This window comes from Eschrichtius robustus, chromosome 4 (assembly GCF_028021215.1).
Source record: "Eschrichtius robustus isolate mEscRob2 chromosome 4, mEscRob2.pri, whole genome shotgun sequence".
NCBI lineage: Eukaryota > Metazoa > Chordata > Mammalia > Artiodactyla > Eschrichtiidae > Eschrichtius > Eschrichtius robustus.
This window is the reverse complement of record NC_090827.1, coordinates 97,594,301-97,607,377: the sequence shown is the minus strand read 5'-3', so window position 1 is coordinate 97,607,377 and position 13,077 is coordinate 97,594,301.

Sequence of the window (13,077 nt, the reverse complement as noted above, 5' to 3'; positions counted from 1 at the left end):
TGTGTTAGGATTCAAAAATATTGTCTCACCTTGCAGCCTCAGTAATAATAGTAATAACACTAATACCGTTTGTTGCACGCCTGCTTTGGGCGGGAGCATCACGTACATTCTCTCAATCCTGTGAGAGCCCTACAGTCAGGTGCAGGGGTCCCTACTGGAGACCAGGCGCATGGGGCTCAGCGGGGACGATGGGCTCCCTGTCGAGGCACGCCTAGGACTCTGCCCAGGCTGGGGTTAGACCCAGGTCTTTTGATCTCAAAGCCTGCACTCTAGGCCCGGCTGCCTCTGCTAGGAGGTTCTACGCCTCTCACAGCTGGCAAGAGCCCGACTTTCGAGAGACCTCTAACTTTTCTTAAGTTGTAGTAGGACCAGGATGACCATGTAGTTTGTCACCCAAACCCAGACATTCTGAGAATGAAAGGGGCACTATTAATCATTCCAAGAGACAGCAGGCACAGCCAGGACTGCCTCAGACAAACTGGACGACCAGGCCGGCTGGCACCTTCCATTTCCTTCAAAAATGAAATCTTACACCACAGCAAAAGCAGCTTCTGGATATCTGACTTCTGGAATTTAGGCACCTAGCCTTGCTCCAGACGGCTTTGAGGCCGTGGGGTCCCAGAGCGGCTCCCTCCAACCAGAACTATGTCTCCTCTCCTCTCCTGAGTCGGCCGTGGATGGCCACGTGGTGCTTAAAGCCATAGGCAGACCTGGCGTTCCCCCTGAGGCTCCATTTTAATGAAGATTTGGAGGGAAAATTCTTTAAGAGGACACACTTTGTGCTAGCTTTCCTTGTATTTAACCTTCCACCAGTCCTGGGAGATGTAGGTGTATTATTCCTCTTTTCAGAGGAGGAGGGAATTGGCACAGAATGAGGAAATAGCTAGATAGTGTTAGATCCTGATTCTCTTCCCAAAGCTGTGCAAACCCATGGAGACAGAAAGTAGATTAGTGGCTGCTGGGTCTGGGGGGAGGGAGGAATGTGTGATAATGTGTAGGGTTTCTTTGGGGGATGATGAAACTGTTCTGGGATTAGATAGTGGTGATGGTTACACAAGCTTGTGAATATCCTAAAATCCACCTAATTGTATGTTTCCAAAGGATGAATTTTATGGTATTTGAAATACATCCAATAAAAAATAATTTTAAAAATCTAAAAAAAAAAAAAAAAGACATATGCACCCCAATGTTCATTGCAGCACTATTTACAATAGCCAGGTCATGGAAGCAACCTAAATGCCCATTGATAGACGAATGGATAAAGAAGTTGTGGTACATATATACAATGGAATATTACTCAGCCATAAAAAGGAGTGAAATTGGGTCATTTTTAGAGACATGGATGGACCTAGAGACTGTCATACAGAGTGAAGTAAGTCAGAAAGAGAAAAACAAATATCGTATATTAACGCATACATGTGGAATGTAGAAAAATGATACAGATGAACCGGTTTGCAAGGCAGAAATAGAGACACACATGTAGAGAACAAACGTATGGACACCAAGAGGGGAAAGCGGGGTGGGGGGTGGTGGTGGTAGGATGAATTGGGAGACTGAGATTGACATATATACACTAATATGCATAAAATAGATAACTAATAAGTACCTGCTGTATAAAATAATAAAAATAAAACTAAAAAAAAAAGTCAGCTTATCTCATTAACTTGCATGTTATTACAATATCTTTTATAACTTAATGCAAAGCATAAGCCAAGTGGGGCTGTCATTAATTTTTTAATTTCAAAAAAAAAAAAGAGGAGGAAAACAGTTTACCTAACTTTGTTAAAGCACCATTTTTATTGAAGCAAATACCTAAATTGTGTCATAAATTTCATTTTTTTCTTGCATTTTCAGAAATAAATACTTATAAAGACTATGTATGTGTAAAATCTAACAAATCAATAAAAATGTGGTAATCTAAATGTTCCTATTACAAGAAGAACAAATTTAAACACCTGAAGGTAAGGAACTGAAAAGTTGCATTTCTTTCTACTCTTTAAAATATTCAAAATATAATTTATGCTTTGTTTGCTCATGGAAAGCATTCATTAAATGGGATTCTTACTAATGTAAAGCACCAGAAAGTTCATGTCATCCTTATTTCATGTAACATAGATAGCACATAGGTGCTGATAAATTACAGCTTATCATATTTTAATAAAATTTCAATAAAATATTAATAGTATTGTGCATTTAATATATGTATAATGTATTGATTTGCAAGTGCATATAATGTACATTTGTGCATTGTATTAAGTTATGTAATACATTACATTGCAATGTACGTTTAATAAAATATACATGTTTAGCACAGATCATTCAGATACTTAAAGTTGAGAGTATTGTAACAACATTGCTTAAAACTTCCATATTAGTTCTTGAATTGGAGTGATAAAGGCAATTTTGACTCCTATTTTTAAAAAAATAATTAGAAAATTAAGGAACTTCTAAAAGTCTATATTTTCCACTGAAATTTAACAAAAAATGGCTATTTTCAAACTGAAGATGGTATCCTATATAGCATGGGAGACTGTTTTATAACGTTGCTAGTGTAAAAAATATATGAAAAGCTTAACATTGAATGATTTGCAAACTCCAGAACACGCTAATTTTTATTAGTCTATATATATTTTATGGCAACATAGATCTAACTTTCTAACTGTGAAATATATTGAACACAACAAAATACATTTTTGGTTAAATTTAGATTAGAGATATTGATAGTATTAAAATTGTGAAATATCTGGATTACTTTACCAACCTCTCTAGGAGATGTCATGAAAATAAATTATTACATTTGCAACGCACTTGTAAATGAGCAGTTTGTAGCTGAGTGCTGAGCTTTTGCAGGGCATAATATAATGCTTAATACTATGATGGAAAATATTCTACTATTTGCCAGTTTTACCTCATGTGCAAAACAGTTTTCCTTTTTGGGGAACAATATCTAATTTTACACATAAGCAAAATCCATGTTTTATGGTAATATTTGAGCCACAGCAGACGTAATACTAAAAGTGGAGTATGTCTTGCAGTGCAATATAAATGTTAATGCACACATTATCTGAGCTAATTGTCACAACTGGGATTTAAGCTGAGGAGGAGATTAGTCGACGAGAGGAAACTAAAATGATCCTGTGTGATTTGTTAACTTAGGACAATCATACAGCATTTCTGAGTGTTAGACATTTTAATTGATCTCTTATATTTCCAAACTGCACTTTAAGTCTAGAGGCAATTTTCTATTTTGGGAAAGGTATCAAATGGCAGATTGATACACACTCACCCAAAAGGAAAAATGAAAGAAGAAATGTAAAGAGAGGAGGAGAAGAACACATTTTATCCGGGTATAAATATAGATAGATAGGTAGATAGGTAAATAGATAGATAGATAGGTAGATAGATAATGATAAACAGCATGTTATCAGGTAAGAATAACTGGTCTGGGGATCAAGAAGTCCCATTTTAGGGACCTTCTGCTACTAACCCTGTGACCTTCGCCAACATGGGTAGACATTATGTAGAAGTTTAAGGTATACCCATTAAAATATTAATAATCATAATCATAATAATGATGTCAATAGCTACAGCCACTGCCACAATAACAATAAACAAATATTCCTGCCCTATGAAATTTGTAAATAACTAAATGATTGGAGGACGAGAAAATGATAAAATTTTCAAAGTAAACCTAATTTATAAAAAACAAGTAATTAAGTGATTATCAAATAATTTTAAAAGTAATTTGAAAAATGCAAGAAAAGATATCCTAGGATAAGAGAGTTTTAGACTGTTGGGAAAGAGGGTTGGACTACAAAATAGGGTGGTCAAAATATTTCGATAAATAGTAACTCAGTCCCCCATTGTAACTGTTTGAGATGGCAATAATATTTGGGTGCTTAAATTCTGTTGGACTTTATTAAAGAGAAAAAAAGCCAACAATCCAAAAATAAAAAAGTCACTATCTTGAGCAACAGGGAATAAATATAATTCCTCTGCCAAGTGTCAGCTCATCCAAAAATCAAACAGCTATAATATCTCTCAGCAACCTCTTCACTCTTAAGCAGCTTGCAATTTAAAAGACTGCACTTCACTTTCTATGCTCAAAATACTTTACATGTATAAGAGAATAATTACGGAGATACTCAATTGATCTAGGTGTTAAGTATTATTATCCCGATTTTATGGAAATGGAATTAGAGTTGACAAGGCTCAAGGGGTCAATCCAACTGGGAAAACAAAAACTATTAATCTAAATCAATAGCATACGGCTGGCTGGCCTAGTGCCCTTGAATGAGTCATTTAGCTTCAATTTCTTTGTCTGAAGACAATGACAGAAGGTGAAAAAAAATTATCAAAGAGTTCAAGTCAAATACAGAATGGATACGAGCTTTTATGATAATATAATATCCTGACCCTGGTGCGATATGGCAAAAAGGAGTATAAGGAGGTTGCACTGATTGCGAAATGGGACACTAAGTGTTTAAAATAGTAGCACAAAGCAAGCAAGTGATACAGTTTTATAAAGTACTTTGAACTCTGACTTCCAGTCAAGTATTTCAACCAGAACTCTCCAAAGAGCATTCATATATATATATATATATATATATATATATATATATATATATATATACTTAAAATTTATTTTTGATTTAAATTCCAGGGCATCTTTAATTTCTTTTTCTTTTACTTAGCAAGTATGCATTTATTTGACTTGGTGTCAGGAAGCTTAAAATACATTTGTATTGGCATATTTATTGAGTTTTAAGTGTCCACGCTATAAATTTCTGAATATGGAATTTCAGATTTTAAATAAAAATTCATATTTGTATTCTGCTTATGCTGTCTTTGACCCATTTTTTTAAAGCTAAGATCTGTATATTCCATCAAGTATTCTGTCATCTGCAAACCTCACAATAGGATCATGTGAGTACATTCCAAAATGTGAGTACATGGCAATAGGGTCATTTTACTTCCTTCATTTTTTTTTTTTTTTTTTTCAAAACTAGTGTTCCAAATACCCAGGCTTGTTTCAAAAACAAAAATAAACAAAAGAAGGAGAAGGAGAAGGAGAAGGAGAGGGAGAGGGAGGGGGAGGAGGATGGGGAGGGGGAGGAGCTATTTTTTTTTAATTTATTTTTTTGGTTTTAAAATGGGAAATGGGGCATCTTAATAGAATTTAATTCAGTTATTGATCTTTCCATGTTTGATTTATTGACCAGAACTGCTTTATTGGAGTCATCAGTAAATGTTATTTTAACTAAGACAAATAAATTAGGTAAAATTACTTTTCTAGGAAATTATTTCCATTTGATGAATTGTGTGGAATATTTGACTGTACTTTGCAATTCTTTTCTAGAAAATTTTGCATTTTCTAAATACTTTGTCATGTATTAGTTATTTTAAAGTAAAATTGTTTGCTTACAAAGCATATTTTAGCCTATCATGAAAGAAGCTACCTCTATTTTACTCATTTGTACTCATTTGGTTTTACATAGGCATAGGTTTGTAATCCTATGGCATATGATTACATATTGGACTAGGGTCTACCCTAATAACTCTACTTAACTCTATATTTAAAGGAACTATCTGCAAATAGAGTGACATTCTAAAGTACTGGAGTTTAAAACTTTAACATATGAATTTTGGAGGGACACAATTCAGCTCCTAACAGATATATTATTTTGTCTTTAAGTTATTTACCTTTCTAATATTTGTTTTACTTTATACATAGTTGTACCACTGCATCTCCAACTCCTGTTTGTTGATCGTATTTTTTCTAATTTATTTATTTTTTATATATTGGAGTAGAGTTAATTTACAATGTTGTGTTATTTTCAGGTGTAAGGCAAAGTGATTCAGTTATACATATACGTATATCCTTTCTTTTTCAGATTCTTTTCCCATGTAAGCTATTACAGAATATTGAATAGAGTTCCCTGTGCTATACAGTAAGTCCTTGTTGATTATCTATTTTCTATATAGTAGTGTAAACATGTTGTTAATCCCAAACTCCTAATTTATCCCTCCCCACCACATTTCCCCTTTGGTGACCATAAGTTTTTTTTTTAAAGTCTTTGAGTCTGTTTTGTAAATAAGTTCATTTGTATCCTTTTTTTTTTTTTTAGATTCCACATATAAGTGATATCATATGATATGTGTCTATCTCTGTCTAATTTACTTCACTTAGTAGGGTAATCTCTAGGTCCATCAATATTACTGCAAATGGCATTATTTCATTCTTTTTTATGGCTGAGTAATATTCCATTGTATATACGTACCACATCTTCCTTATCTATTCCTCTGTGGATGGACATTTAGGTCGCTTCCATGTCTTGGCTATTGTAAATAGTGCTGCAATGAACATTGGAGTGCATGTATTATTTCAAATTATGGTTTTCTCTGAATATATGCTCAGGAGTGGGATTAATAGATTATATGGTAGCTCTATTCTTGGTTTTATAAGGAACCTCCATACTGTTCTCTATAGTAGCTGTACAAATTTACATACCCACCAACAGTGTAGGAGGATTCCATTTTCTCCACATCACCTCCAGCATTTATTCTTTGTAGACTTTTTGATGATGGCCATTCTGACCGATGTGAGGTGGTGATGTATTCTTAAAAATACCATATATGTGATAATTTCTTTTCATAGTACTCTGTTGTCTGAAGAGCAAGACATGCCTTTTTTTGTTGTTGAGGCATGCATTGTTGACCAACTTTCTTACTCATAAGCCATTAATAGTCAAATGAAAAGCTTGAAATATAGAATTTTCCTTTTCATAAGCAATTCAATTTGCACAAAAACCTTGATTTTAATAAAGCGCTGTTAGCCCATGCTACATCCATTCAATTTGATATTCTGCATTTCTCTAACTCAGGCAGATTATTTTTTCTGCTTCTCTAGATTCACTGGTATTTATATTTCTAGCTTTTTCTAATCAATGTTCAAAGTATGATCATTCTTTTTGAAAGTGTCAAATCTAACCTATTTTAAGGATAATTGCAACACTTGCATTTTTGTTCTCCAGGTCTTTTGGACATTACTTCCAGATACATTTATTCAACTTCTTTCACATTGACTCCTCATAAATTTGTAGTTGAAATTTTTGAATTCTATTTCAGATTGATCATTTTATGTGGGTTTAGTAAGATGGTTGCTCTGCATGAATGTATATTGAATGAGCAGTTGAATGTATTATGTTTTATGTAATTTCAGAAGACTATTTTCTTAGATAAGTTTAATCAATTCTAATGCAATTACAGATGCTGACAACATGTAGATTCTTGACACATGTTTTATCAATTGACTAATAATGTCTCCTTTTCAAAAACTGTTGAAAATATTGGATTTGATAATCTTCATCTTCCTTTTCTTTGTTACTATTGAAAATAGACATTTGCTAAATATCATATGTAAAACATAACTCTTTCTGTCTTGATTGCATTGAATTATTTTTGAAATCACTCTGTATTTTGGTATTTGAAGTGTTTTTTCTGATTTCTCATCTTTTTCCTGTTGTCAAAATGCATGTGTAGTTTCCTTATCAGATACTCTCATTTAATGCAGCCTCTACTATAGTCTGAGGATAATGTCTCACCTCTCTTAGCTTAACATTTTCACTATAAAACCATTATAACAACAAATTTCAACTAAATCTTTTTATTCTATATGAAAGAGCTGATTAGCATCTAAAACTTATACTCTACATTAAATTAAATTGACCTCCATAAATAGATACAGTATTCTTAAACCTTTGAGGTATACATGCTTTCAGAGGAGGTGGTCAAGAGGACATGACAGCCTGTTGACCCAAGGGCTGGACCTGGGCAATCAAAGGCTCCTCACCCCCCCCCTCCGTCCTTAGTAATTACATTCTGCCCATCGTTCCAACAGTAGCAGCTGCTTTCAAGGACCCAGCCTTGAGGGAGTAATGTGTTGTTGAGACCATCTTAATGGTACATGTGACTGAACCCAGTTAAGATCTGTATATAAACTTTTAGATTCTGGCAGCTGGGTGTGGAACTCTACTCATCTTGTGGTCACCCGAGACAAAACTTGTATGTAAGTTCCCTTGCTTATTAAACCTGTCATCTACCAATCTTGGGTGGTTAGCCTGTTTCTTCAGGGTCTTTCCTTGCCCTTTGTGTATAGGGGCCAGTTTGTGAACCAACAATTGGTAAGCCAGCCAGGAAACTGAAGAAATGGGCCTTGGGAAAGAGACATCCACAGGGGAAATCCTCAGTTGGCCATCTACCTCTATGTGATTGTGAGGACACCCCTGAAAAGCTGGCTGGTCTGATGTGCTTGTTTGAGGAACTGCATCTAAGAAACCGTGGCAAAGAAGGCAGAAGAATGGCTGCTGCATTGGGCAGCCTCTACTGTGGGCAGGCTGGCTGGACACCAATGCCAAACCAGAGCTGAAGCTCCAGTTAGAAAGTTGGAAGAAGAGCTGAAGATAGAGAAGGATGTGCTGGTGTCCACTGCTCTGCTGGCTTCAGGGTTGGCAGACAAGCTGTGAGAACAGGATAATAAATTGGAGACCTTAGGGCTTCCCTGGTGGTGCAGTGGTTGAGAATCTGCCTGCCAATGCAGGGGACACGGGTTCAAGCCCTGGTCTGGGAAGATCCCACATGCCGTGGAGCAACTAGGCCCGTGAGCCACAACTAGTGAGCCTGCGCGTCTGGAGCCTGTGCTCCGCAACAAGAGAGGCCGCGACAGTGAAAGGCCTGCACACCGCGATGAAGAGTGGCCCCTGCTCGCCACAACTAGAGAAAGTCCTCGCACAGAAACGAAGACCCAACACAGTCAAAAATAAATAAAATAAATAAATAAATTTAAAAAAAAATAATAAAATAAATTGGAGACCTTAGGTGCCATTTTGCAAAGCTCAGGGGGAGCAAGCTGCCATGGATTGAGATCTGAGCTCTTGTGACAAAGACTGATTAGGATGCTAAGAGGTGGAATCCCTGGGAAAATGGGGAGAACAAAGGAGACGATGTTGGGATGATTGACAATGCAAGGGATGGACAAGCTCCCCATGCAGTTCGTTTTCTGATACAAAGGAACATTTTACATATCAATAGTAATTTACTTAGACTTATGATAACAGAAAAATATAACACAAACCTCCTGGGAGTAAACTTGCATTTTTTTCTCTGTTCCTGGAAGGTGTAAATCTCCTCATATCTTTGAAATGTAAACACCCCAGGAGATACTAACCCCCTGACCAGGATTGCTTGAGAATTAACAAAACAAAAAAAAAAGAAAAAAGAGGCTTTTTAAAAATACAGATTGCTATGGAAGCTCTCTTGCCCAAACTCTACACCACGACCTCCATAAGATTATTTTTCAAGGGTAAATACAAATCTTAAAAGTCTTCCTCCTAAGTTGGGTGGGCTGAAGCCTGGGCTATAGGATTAAGAGGGCTGCTGATTGTGCTTCGCTGTGGACAAGGGTGCTAGCTGGGCTGTTTGGTTGGAGAGGCCTCCAGCTGCATCCACCTCTTGGGTGGGGCCAGGGACTGTGCTCTGTGCTTGGGCAGGGTCAATGTCTTGGGCTCCCCTATCAGGTGGGGCTGTAGGCTACGTGCTATGACTGGACCGGGTCACTGGCTGGGCTCCTTGCCTGAGCAAGACCGAAGGCTGGGATCTGCAGCTGGGTGGTACTGTAGGCTGGGTTCCAAGGCTGTCCAGGGTCACTGTTAAGTGCCCCTTGTTATATGGGGCCTGAGGCTACATGTCACATTTGGGCAGGACTGTTGGCTTGGTTCCCTGCTTTAGGGTGAGCTCTAATGCTGTGGGGATTCTCTGATTAGACTTCCTGGTCGGGCGGCACTGGAAACTATATTCAGCAGTAGATGGGGCTTTGAATTTGCTTCCCTCCCTGGGTGATGCCATAGGATGGGCTCCAAAGCCTGTACAGCTCTCTGGTTGGTAAACTAAACCAAGCAGAATTGCCCCCTAGCTTCCCCGGCAGGACGAGTCACAGGCTTGGTTCTGCAGATTGACAGTCACTGGCTGGGATCTCAGCTGGGGCACAGCTTTCCAGAGGAATGTGCTTTGCCAAGATCTGAGTGCTGGTGGCTATCATCCCTGCACCCCCCTTCTCTGTTTCTATCTGATCCTCAGTGGTCAAGCCTAGCAGATTTCCCCAATGATCCTTGTGAGGGGAGACCCAAGTGGGGTACCTGGGAACTGGAGGGTGCTGGCTGTCCACCGTGGGCTCTTTTTCCCACTAGAGAAACCCTAGGTCTAGCTTTGGGGGTGGCAATGCCATCAGTGTAGTTACTCCTTTACCTTTCTAATGCTGTCCTTCTAGGTCTCTGTGGCCATGAGGTTGCTTCAACCTCATCCTCAGGTTCTGAGATTTTCACAATGGTGTCTTATTTATGTATAGTTGATTGCTGGTCTTCTTTGAGGGGGACTGAAGTCCGGAACATCCTGTGTCACCATCTTGAAGACTTCACTCTTTCCCATTTTTTCCTTTTATTTTCCACAGAGCATTCTAATTCTCTATTCATAGAAATTTTAAGTCTTTAATATCCAGCACAGCTCATTTTTCTGTTTCTTTATTAAATCTCCTCTATTGACTCTATCTACATTAGGCTCTTTCCAGTTGCATGTGGTCCAGGAATGTATTCGTTTTTTGTGCAGCATTATATTCTCATTGTCAAATACAGTGGCTAATATATATTGGATGTTCAAAGAATATTATTGAATTGAGGCTGTCAGTAGATTAAAAGTGAAGTGTTCTATAAAAATAGTTTTATTAAACCTTTCAAGAAATAAAATCTCATGTTTTATCCTATGTTAAAGAAAACATAATGAGGAATAAATTAGCAAATATATTTTTCACTTGAATGAAATAAATTTACTAGTTAAAACTGATGATCTCAGTAATGACTGGTCAGCAAATCTGTAGCAAAAGAAAAATCAGCTCTGAAATTCCTTAAGGACGAAAAACTTTATGTGTATCATTACAAATATTTTTAGTTATTACATTGTGAAATTCCTTTTAAACATATATCACTATAAAGAAAATATACATCTGGGTTTTTTTCTTTTTCCTTGAACACTATCATTCTCCTGTCTGTTATACATCCATTTTTCTAGAGACACATCCCCATTAGTTAATTCAGGCAATAACAATGCTTAGGTAAAAAAATAATGAAAGGAAAAAGAGAAAAATCATGAAAGCAAAAGAAAAGAAATAGAAAGACAGAGAAAGAAAAACTTCATGCATCATACACTATTTACTTTTCTTCAAAAATTTACTGTGTCTTGCTTGCAGTTTCAGATTGTCATTTCTTTACTAATTTAAAACATTCCTTTTATGACTATCTTTCCAGAGAACAAATGCCAATGATGTAAAATCAACAATAACCTAAGGGTTAAGTTCTTTTAAAAAAACAAAGAGCCTCTAATACTAAGTACTGTCATATTTTTGTATGATCTTGTGATATCATTATGAATCTATTGATAAGAAACCCTTAATTTCTAAATTCAAGAGAAATGATTTAAATTACTACCTGACATACTAGATCACACTCATCTGGAAGCACATGGAACAATTTTTGGTAATAATAGTCAATCAAATTTTGTGTTACAAAAGGATCACAAAGTGATTAATGCCTAAATGTCTAGGCAGATTCTCAAAAGTTACGACTTTTTTGAGACATTTTCACGTACAAGTATATAATCAATACTCAAATTATTTTCCTAAGAAAAGGAAAATATGAAGGCCTAGTTTGTCACTTACAGTTCTTAAAAGTCTATATTTCAAATCTGATATTTAATCTAATAGGTGACTATAGTTAAAAGGATTGTCTTTATGGTAGCCAACTATTTTTATGCTCATTTATTTTTTAATCCTAATTAATAACTAAAACTTAAAAGTAATCTCTGCAAACTGTGTCTGTAAAATTTTTATAATAAAGGGGAAGATATTTTTTATATCCTTGTATTCTTAGTAATAATGTTCAAGTTCAGTTTTGCTACAATGATCTTTATGAACTAAATCAGAAGTAGTATCCAAAAATATTTAATGATTATTTTTTGGCTTAGGCATGTTAAAATAATGTATACATGCACCTTCTACCATCTAACACCTAAGATTCTCAACCAAACAACATAGAAGATCATCTGTAAAACATCATTATGCCAAAATCATGAAAATATACAACTTCAGATATAATCTCAAATGAGCCATATTTTTTTCCATGAGAATGGACTGTAAACAATTTGACTCTCATCTAAATAGATTCAGTAACTACTCATTTATAATATCTTAACCATGATCGTTTTAATTATTGTCTGCTTTTTGAGGGAACAAAAGCCTGGATCATCTCATCTGTCCAACTGTTATGACGTTTAAAAAGGTAGAACTTTAAGGGTCTAATGATAGAAATAAAAGTGTGTGACAAGATCAAGTAAAAAAAAAAAAAAAAATGGAGGTGCCTAGAAGTGGGGCTGTCTCTTATCTCCATGGTAGCTGTGAGATGTTTATATTTTAGTTTTCTTTTCACCAGTATTGTCTTCATGTCATCCACCCTGAGGAAAATAATCAATTCTGCTAGAGCAGAAATAAATTGTACCCATGAGATCTCTGAATTTTGATTTTTTAAAAATTTTTATTTATTTATTTATTTTTGGCTGCATTGGGTCTTCATTGCTGCATGTGGGCTTTCTCTAGTTGCGGCGAGCTGGGGCTACTCTTCGTTGCGGTGCGCAGGCTTCTCATTGTGGTGGCTTCTCTTGTTGCGGAACACGGGCTCTAGATGCGCGGGCTTCAGTAGTTGTGGCATGTGGGCTTCAGTAGTTGTGGCTGGCTGGCTATAAAGCACAGGCTCAGTAGTTGTGGCGCACGGGCTTAGCTGCTCCGCGGCATGTGGGATCTTCGCAGACCAGGGCTCGAACCCAGCCCCCTGCACTGGCAGGCGGATTCTTAACCACTGCGCCACCAGGGAAACCCCTGAATTTTGATTTTACTGTCATGATTGCCTCTGAAAATACCCTCCACTTCTACAATCCAAAATACTATTGCTCTTTCCATGGCAAAATCAACCATATCCT